The sequence below is a fragment of the Strix uralensis genome, chromosome 4, assembly GCF_047716275.1.
Source record: "Strix uralensis isolate ZFMK-TIS-50842 chromosome 4, bStrUra1, whole genome shotgun sequence".
NCBI lineage: Eukaryota > Metazoa > Chordata > Aves > Strigiformes > Strigidae > Strix > Strix uralensis.
In genome coordinates, this window is record NC_133975.1 from 51,458,119 (window position 1) to 51,467,311 (window position 9,193).

Below are 9,193 nucleotides of genomic sequence, written 5' to 3' on the forward strand. Positions count from 1 at the left end.
ACAGAAGTATTTTCAGGGACTTGAAAAGAAAAACAAAAAAATCCTTGTGAAATTTCAAGAAAGTTCTTTGTCCTGACACTTAAGTCATTACACTATCAGAACACACTTTTTCTTAATTTTAACACTTTGAAGACAGTTAAGTCATTCTAAAGGCTGAAACCTGCTATCTTCATTCATGCAAACAAATCTTGCAAGGATCATCACCTCACTTACTTCCTGGGATGGTCTGAGGGTACAGGTAAGATCTTTAATTTTTGGACCTTTCTTACATCACCATCCCTCAGTGTGCATTAAGCTGTTAGGCAGGGTAAGTCAAGGTGGTTACAACTCCCCACCCCAAACCCAACAAACAACCAAGAAAAAGCTCACTTCAAAGAACTTTATCATTTTGTACTATCTCCCACACCAGGTGCCTTCAGACTACTCAATCTCATCCTTTCAGTCCCCTTCGAGCTGCTACATGCTACTGGAAAACTAGGCAATATCCTGTCAAAAACACTCACCTCTGGCCCATACTCTAAAACACTGTGCTTTCTAAAGAGAGCTATAAATCCAGGCTTAAGCACACTTCAAAGTAAAACTCACAAAAGTCAAGTTAAAGATTTGCAACACAATGACAGTACGTGTATCGGCCTAGACATCATACCCAGCAGTGGGATTTACAGTTCTGTAAGACAGGAAAGCAAATCTTTTTCTCTCTCACCAACACTTGGCGGCACAGCTGAACAAAAGCAGTTACGAAACCAACTCACTCTACTGGGCACTTTCAGTTTGCAGTTCGTATCTTACTCAGTATAACTTCTCCCCCAGTAAACTTCAAATAACTTTAAGGTCATCTGGAGAGAATGCTACGAAGAAAGTCAGTTTTAGCACGGAGATCCCAGGAAAAAAACTCAGCTGACTTCTAGAGGGAGAAACACTAGAGCTCTGTTGTCATTCCAGAGCTGCAGACTCATTGGAGGTGAAGTGATAGGAGGAGGGAAAGATCCGTTTAACACAGGCAGATCCAAAGTTACGCATGCAGGAAGGTTTAATTTAAATGCCCCTTACAGGACAGGCAACCAGCTTCTGAGAAAACCCCGGCTCGCAAGGAAACACAGGGAGCACTGCGTGTAACTAATGGAACAGAAGTTCCCACCGTGTAGTCGTGGGAAAGAAAAGTTTGTACCATTGGGTGAATAGACAGGGGAATACTGAGCACGAGTTTATTATCTCCGCACGTGACATTAACGAGAGCCTTCCTGGAATCCACTGTGCAGCGCCGGTAGCCGGCGAGGACAACGAAGAAGCCAGAGAAGAGTGACTGAGCCTTTTCTCCTGGGGAGCATCTGCATTCCACGGAGAGACCAAAGGAGCCCAGTCTATTTATCTCATCAGAGACAACGTTAAGTGGCTATTTAATTACTGCCCTTAAATACTTGACCAGAGAGAGACGATCTGAAACTAGATAGCTATTTAATCTGACAGACAAAGACATTACAAGATCCAGTAGCTAGAAGATGAAGTCAGAAAAGTTCAAAGTGAAAAAAAGATGCAAACATTTAACAATGAGATTAACAATTGGAGCCAATTATCCAGGAATGTAGTCAATTCCCCATTGCTGGAAGTCATTAAATCAAGACCAGACCTCAGACTCACGGGGGAATAGTCTGTGCGTTATATTATGGAAGAGGTTAGACTACAGGATCATAATAATTCCTTATGACTCTAATAAATCCACCGGACGCACTGTTATCTTCTCCTGAGAGAAAAAGAAGGATGAGGGAAGAAAGTATTAACGAAGCCAAGGCCCATATGGGGCACAAAAAGCAGGTTGATCTGTGGACAACACAAGCCACAGACTAGGAGCTGGCAAGATCATCTGCAGTTTTGTCACTGACTTCAGCAGGAGGAAGGAAAGGCCCGTCAGGGCTTGGTGACCAGCCCCAACGCCCCAAGCGAACTGGGAGGGCAAGGCCAGTGCGGGCGAGCATCGCCGGGTGAGCATCGCCAGGCGAGCCGTCGAGGCTCGACTGCAGCGTCGCAGCCCGCCAGCCGAGCGGCCCGTCCTCCCGCTCCCAGCCCGGCACCGCCGCGGGCTCGGCTCTAGCAGCCCCACGTTTCGGAGACACCCCTCCTAGGGTACAGCCCTACTCCCGCACGGCTGTTTCCCTCCGGCCTCGCCCCGGGGAGGCCGCAGGAGTGGGTGCGAAGGGGTGGGGTGGGGGTGGGGGGCCCTGGGGGACGCCCCTTCGCCGTGTACCCCAGGCCGGGGCGGCGGAAGGTGGGGGGCCGGGCTGCCCCCCGCGGCGGCGCCCTCCGGGGCACCTTCCGCGCTGCGACACCGCGGCCGCGGGCCGCCGACACGTTGCCGTGGCGACCGCGCCGCTGCCGTGGCGACCGCGCCGCGCATCCCCCCGACCCGGTCCGGTGGGGGCACCTTATTTTTTCTTTTTCTTTTTTTTTTTTTTTTAAAGTTTTCCGCGCTCGCGGACATGCGGGGGCCAAAGCCGCTTCCAAGCGCCGGCCCCAATCAGCAGAGGATGAGAGAGGCCGCTTTTGGGGGTGGCCCGGCCGCCCCCCAGCCCTGGCTGTCGGGGCGGTGGGCGGCCGCAGCCCCCGCACCCCACCCACCCCCGCCGCGGCGGGGAGGAGGGCACGGTTCCCCGGGGCGCGTCCCCCGGGCACGGCGCGGCCCGCCCAGCTCCCCCGCACCGGGCAAGGCCGGCAGGGCGAGGCAGTCCCCGCCTCGCCACCCCGCCGTGCCCCGGGCACCCGCCCGCGCACCGACCCCGTACCTCTCCGGCGCCGAAAAAACTTGCCGGGGGTGTGGTGCTCACCGTCCCCCCCGCCCCTTACCTCCGCGGCGGCGCCCGGGGAGCCGCGGACACGCCGCCGCCGCGGGCAGGGATGACCTTGCGGAGAAATTCATCATCCGGGCAGGAAAACAAGCCCTTCCTCGGGGGTGTGCAGCGGCGGGAGGAGGGCGGAGGGAGGGAGGAGGGCGGTGGCTCCGCGGGGGCGGCCCTCCCCGCCGCGGGGGGCAGGGGAGAGGCGATCAGTGCCGGCTACGAAGGCGGCGGCGGGAGGCTCGGGCGGACCGGACCCCGGCCAGCCTCCGCCGCCGCTCGGGGAGCCGTGGCGAGCGGGCGCCGGCGCCTCCCGGCCGCTCGCAGCTGCGGCTGGTGGCCGGCTCGGGGAGGCGGGGAGCGCCCGGACTGCGGCGCCGGGCCGGGCTCCCCCCCGCGGCCGCAGGGAGAGCGGGGCAGCTCCCGGGGGGCAGCCAGCGGGGAGGGCACCTCGCCACGGTCCCCCTCGGCGCTTAGCCCCTGCACCCCACCTCAGTCCCCTCCGCCCCCCGCACGCGGAGAGCGCGGGCACGTACCTGCTTCTAGGGAGGCATCTCCAGCTGACGCCGAGCCCGCCTCGGGCCTCGCCTGGCTTTTCTAGCCCGGGAGCTGGAGGCTCCTGCCCACTGTCAGGCTGAGCAGGGGGCCCTCGGCAGCCCCCGGGGAGGGCTCGGCAGCCGTGCCAGAGCCCCGACGGTGCGCCGGGGCTTGCTCTGCATTGCCTCCTCTGCCAGCCGGTTCTTTCCAGCTCCTAAACCAAAACTACGCGCTAAGCTTCTTCACGGCAGAAGAGCTAGAACTGCCCATCCCAAATCCACTTAATTCCGTCCACCTTGGCTAGTCCTGCGTGTGTCAGCTAAGGGAGCGCGGCTTACAGATGGCTCTCTAGGCACCTAATGAGCCGTTTGCTTGCGGAGTTGTACACATTGGCATGGGGAATTGCAGTGTATGCAAATGCCGATCAGCTCTTGTCACGCTTTCAGTTTGTATTGTTGGTTTTGATAGGCAAATTTGGCTTCCTGTATGAAGCACTGCCCTGTTTGCCTGCAAGGAAAAAATAGATCCAACCAAAAGACATTTGGGGTTAGGACTCTTAATTGTCTGGAAATCTTTGCTCTAATTTCGGTTAATTCCCACCGGTATGGAATTTTATCTTTCTCTGCTGCAATCACAGGAAATGGTTCTGCAGTGCCCGGAGACTGAAGTCAAATACAGGGTTTGGACTGGGAAGATTTTAGCTCTTCTACCTTCCTTTAGGGATAAATAGGAGCAGGATTTCCTGAACTATAGGACAAGCTGCGAGGAGAACTCTGTTGCAATATGGAAAAGACTGGGGGGAAAAAAGAACAGTTGACTAGAGGACCTAAGAAAATAATTTTTATCTTTAAACATCATAAATATCAATGAATCATATTCCCTTGATCCATATAAAGTGGACCCATATTTTATTCACTGCATGCAAAACACCCTCAGGCTCAGTTATTGATCCTAAACCTCTTTGACTCATGGGTTAAGTGACTGTGAAAAACGTCTTACATTTCCTACTGTGACATATGTAATTTCTTCCCCAACAGTGGCCACTAAGATCAGCATGTATTTATGTAATAGCCATTCCTGAATGTGGCTTTCTGACAGTTATTAAACCATGGAAAATTTAAGAGATATCTTCAATATTCACCAACAATAACCACTTTTTCTGATGTGCCAAAACCAAATCGGCAGTACTCTTGAGAGGCTGAACATCCCAAGCATGAGGGAACCTCACTGGAGGGGTAAGAGTGGAGAGAGCATCGAACTTTGTCAGAGAAAAGATTTACAGCACTGGTGCAGCCAGGGGTTTCTGGTGTCTGCTCTTTACTTCATTCTCTTCACAATCTTGCTACTTTTTTTGTTGCTCTGGAGGGCTGTATAGACCCTGATCCTCACCTTGCTCATGTTTGAGTCAGAAATACAAGGTCAGGTTGGCAAACAGTCAGTGTTCAACTCCTCTTCATTATTCTGCTAAATGACCTATTGTTAAAAAAACATCACCAAACTTCCCAGAATTAATCCTGCTGCCATTAACATTACTACAGTGAAACTTCCCCTTTTTTTGTTAAAGAAGAAGAAAGACTGGATGATGCAATTTCCTTTTGTCAGCAATTGGACTTTTGTGAAGAGGTAGCAGTAGGCACTTACAGACCTTGCTGCTGCGAGGGCTTCATGGGACCTCAGGGGCTGCTCAACAAGGGACAGTTACAATTAGTTTAGTTTTCCTAAACATGAGATTCCTTATCTGGATTCTTAAGAGAGACCCTTTCTGTTAATAATAACACCATTCGCCTGAGATACTAAAATCACAGTCTCAGCACTTGGTTAACTAGTTAAATAATTCTGCAAGATAGCCAAGCTTCTTGTGTCCTTTAATGTAGCTTTAACACCCCACTGCCATCTTTTCCTTTCTGTGTCTTTCTCCCTATGTCCAAGTCACGGAAAACTATTAACACTATTCCCTTTGACAGCAACCTTCCCTGCCCAGGAAGAAATAACCTGCCACAGAAAGGTGAGAATCAGGCTTGTGTCCAGGCAGCCCTTATTTGGCTCTGAAACCACTTGCAAAGTGAGGAATTTCAGCTGTTTTAGTATTTATAGCTAATACTTTCCTCTTTTTAGGAAACCAAATTCAAGATTAATTGGAGTGGAAACATGGTAGGATTTTCAAAGGCAAGTAAGAGAGGCAGTTGACCATCCCGCCTTGAAAGTCACAGCAATAAGAGTCATATACATTGAGCTGGAAAGGCTGGGAAGCTTTTCTATGGGCTCTTTGTGCTCTTCCTATTTTAGGGTTGTGAAGCACCTTCAGAGCATGTGGAGGACTCAGTCCCAGCACCTCCAGGAAAGGAGAAACTGTAATTCTGAGGCAAAGACGAGAGGGGTTGGGAGGTTGGTTTGCTCCAAGCCCCTCCACACCCACGCACTTCAAAACTAGTGTCTGAATGTTTTCATGCTGAGTTCAGATAAACGTTTCCTTCTGTCTGTACAGCATTACTGAGAATCCCCATGCTGCTCTTAGTAGTCATGGCTGAGCACTGGGTCTACTTATTATCATCTGATGGACAAGAAAATCCAAGAATGAAGACAGTAATATGACTGAGATACAGCTCAACTAATAATCTCTTCCCAATGCCCAGTAGGATGCTTTTGTTTCCAAATGCAATGATGACCTAGGAAAGCTGAGAAGAGGCATCAAAGAGACTCAGATCATTGCAGAAATTGGTTAAGGTGATGAAGTGCACACATATACTCAGGGCATGGCCACTTTATTTATGAACTCTTCTCATGTACTTGATTTTCCCCCTTCATCCTTTTCTCTTCCCTGAACCACAGCCTACCATAGAACAGTTTTGTTTGGTACATCATGCAATCTTGGTGTTAAAGACCTCTAAACCATTTTCCAAACCCTGTTTTGAGCTCTGAACTCTACTACCTGCTGTCCTGATAGGCTAAAGAAGTCATCATATCTCAACATATCAATGTGTCACCATATCAATGCAAACCGGATATTTAGATTATTCTGGTTTATTTATCTGAATTTTTAAGTCATTTGCTTAATTATCTGTGAGTCATGGCCAATTTACTACTATTTTTCCCCATCCTTTTGCCTGCTTCAATCTCCAGCTATATACATTTGTTTTATGTTATTTTTTTGTAAGTCTTAATGCAGAAGAACATTCATACTGAGGGCAGCACATAGACGGTTGCTTACCTTTAAGCACAGTGCTTAGCACTTACTAAAGTCAAGAGAACATGCTTAAAATTAGGTGCGTGCATAGGTCTCAAAAATATTGAGAATAATAAAGAATTAAACCTTTTTAAGTTGCTAGTATTGACCAGGGTGAAAGCAGAAATTTAACTGTACAGGGATTATCTTTTGATACATATTAGGCCAGAGCTCAGGGCAACAGGAGCCTGGATTTTCTAGGAGCTGCCAGAATACAATTAAACATCAGAAATGAAAACCATACTTCTGCAGTGCCTTTGAGGACTCTTGTAGAATGTTTTAAAATCTCATCTTCAAACTATATCACCATCTGGCTAAAAGAAAGTAAGCTCTTAACTGAAAAAAATAGAGCTGTTGACTTTTTAAAATGAGCAGTGGTATAACATGTTAAGAAGATGTGTAGCTGGCCTAAACTAGCGTGGTTTCATTTACTTTAGTAGAGCTATGCAAATTTATGTTGGTGTAGTTTAGGCCTGTTGTTTATTGCACTGCTTCTACCATATTTCTCAATATATTTTCAGTTTTGATGACGCTGACACCAAATTTAAGTAGAGGGCTTTTTTTTATGAACTATCTTTCATGTCTTCTTTAAGAAAAGGTGTTACAAATACTTCAAAAACTAAATAAAAGCAAAACTTTTCCCAGGCAAAACTCCAGCTGAAGACTGAGCTGAAAAGAGCAATGAAGAGCAAACTTATGAATACAGACATTAAACATTTATAGTTTTGTGAAGGCACTTACCCCTTTGTTTCCCATTAATGCAAAAAACACATGAATGACTGGATGAACATGTTCATTTTGAACTGGGAGCTGAGCCAAAAAAGGTATGAGTCCTGTGATATGATAGCTGCAGTCAGCAGCTGTACCATTAGAGGCAAATGTATCAAGGAAGAAAACCATACACGAGGTGATGCGATGCATGTGTTTTGTGATCATGCACTTTCCGTATAACCAGCAGAGCCGAGCAGATACTCATTCCACATGTTACACAGCATCTCCCTCTCCCTTTATCCTTCTCATACCTAATGGACTGCACTCGGCATCTCACAAATGCATGCACTGTTCAGCCACAGTAATAACACTCCTGGATCGTCAGACTGGGACTGATAACACAGTTTACGGCTAGAAAGAATAGGTTCTGTTGGTCATATTTCCTTTAAGAATGTTTCCCTTAAGCATTATGGTCTTCATAAAAATTTTTTAAAAAGGGATATATAGATATGGATTATATAGTATGCCATTGTGAGAGAACTCAGTATTTGGGGTGTTTTTCTGTTTCACGGTTCTAAAATGCTATGAATCCATATGCTAGTTGCTGTACCTCAGGCAGCTATGTCAAATTTCAGTTGAAAATATGTAAGGATGTGAATTTCTGCAGCCTTGTGAAAATGTCTTTGGCCCTCACCATGCAATTCTTGACAGTTTTTGCTTCTGACTGTGGTGTGAAGGTCCTTATGGGGAACTTCAACCACCCCAGTATATACAGGAGTGACAACACAGCAGGGCATAGGCAATCCTGGAGGTTCTTGGAGTGCATCAACTTCTTCATCCAAGTGACAGAGGAGCCAATAAGGAGAGGTGCTCACTGGACCTCATACTCACCAACAAGGAGGGGCTCACCGGGGATGTGAAGATCAAGGGCAGCCTTGGCTGCAGTGATAGTGAGATGATGGAGTTTCGGATCCTGAAGGGAGGGAGGAGGTTGAAAAACAAGCTAAGAGTCCTGGACTTTAGGAGAGCAGTTTGGCATAGTCAAAGATCTGGTTAGTAGAGTCCCTTGGGATAAAGCCCTAGAGGGAAGAGGGACCCAAGAAAGCTGGTTGATATTCAAGCATCACCTCCTCCAAGCTCAAGAGCAGTCCGTTCTAATGAGGAGGAAGTCAGGCAAAATGCCAGGAGGCCTGCATGGATGAACAAGGAGCTCCTGCATGGATGAACAAACTCAGACACAGAGGGAGGAAGCAAGGATGGGTAACCTGAGAGGAACATAGATACATTGTCAGAGCATCCAGGGGTGAAGTTTAGAAAGCTAAAGCCCAACTGGAATTGAATCTGACTAGGAACATCAAAGACAAGAAGAAGGGCATCTATGGGTACATAGGTAACAAAAAGAAAGCTAGGGAAAATGTGGGCCCATTGCTGAATGATATGGGGGACCTGATTACACAGGACATGGAAAAGACTGTAAGAATGCCTTCTTCACCTCAGTCTTTACTAACAAGACCGTTCTTCAGAAATCCCAGATCCCAAAGACCAGGGGAAGTCTGGAGCAAGGAAAGCATAGTGTTGGTGGACGAGGATCAGGTTAGAGAATACTTAAGCAGACTGGACATCCACAAGTCCATGGGCCCTGATGGGATGCACGCAGAACTGCTAGGGGAGCTGGCTGATGTCATTGCAAGGCGACTCTCAATTATCTTCAAATGATCGTGACGATTGGAAGAAGTACCTGAAGACTGGGGGAACACAAATGTCACTCCTATCTTCAAGAAGGGCAGGAAGAAGGACCCAGGCTGTTCAGCTTCACCTCAGTCCTTGGAAGGTGATGGAGCAGCTAATCCTGGAAACCATTTCCAGGCACATGAAGGATCAGAAAGTCATCAGG

At 48.3% G+C, this 9,193-nt stretch overlaps 1 protein-coding gene across 4 annotated transcripts in view; it reads right to left on the bottom strand.

Moving 5' to 3' along the window:
* GPRIN3 (GPRIN family member 3) overlaps positions 1–3,972 on the bottom strand; it is a 35,998-nt gene extending 32,026 nt beyond the window's left edge. For 2 of the 4 annotated variants that reach the window (XM_074866741.1, XM_074866742.1), the window contains exon 1: positions 3,365–3,972. The gene's annotated coding sequence lies outside the window, so the exon portion shown is untranslated. Of the gene's footprint in view, positions 1–2,838; positions 3,167–3,364 lie in introns of those variants that run through there. The other 2 variants (XM_074866740.1, XM_074866743.1) reach the window with 1 other exon arrangement.
* Positions 3,973–9,193: the final 5,221 nt, after the last annotated feature.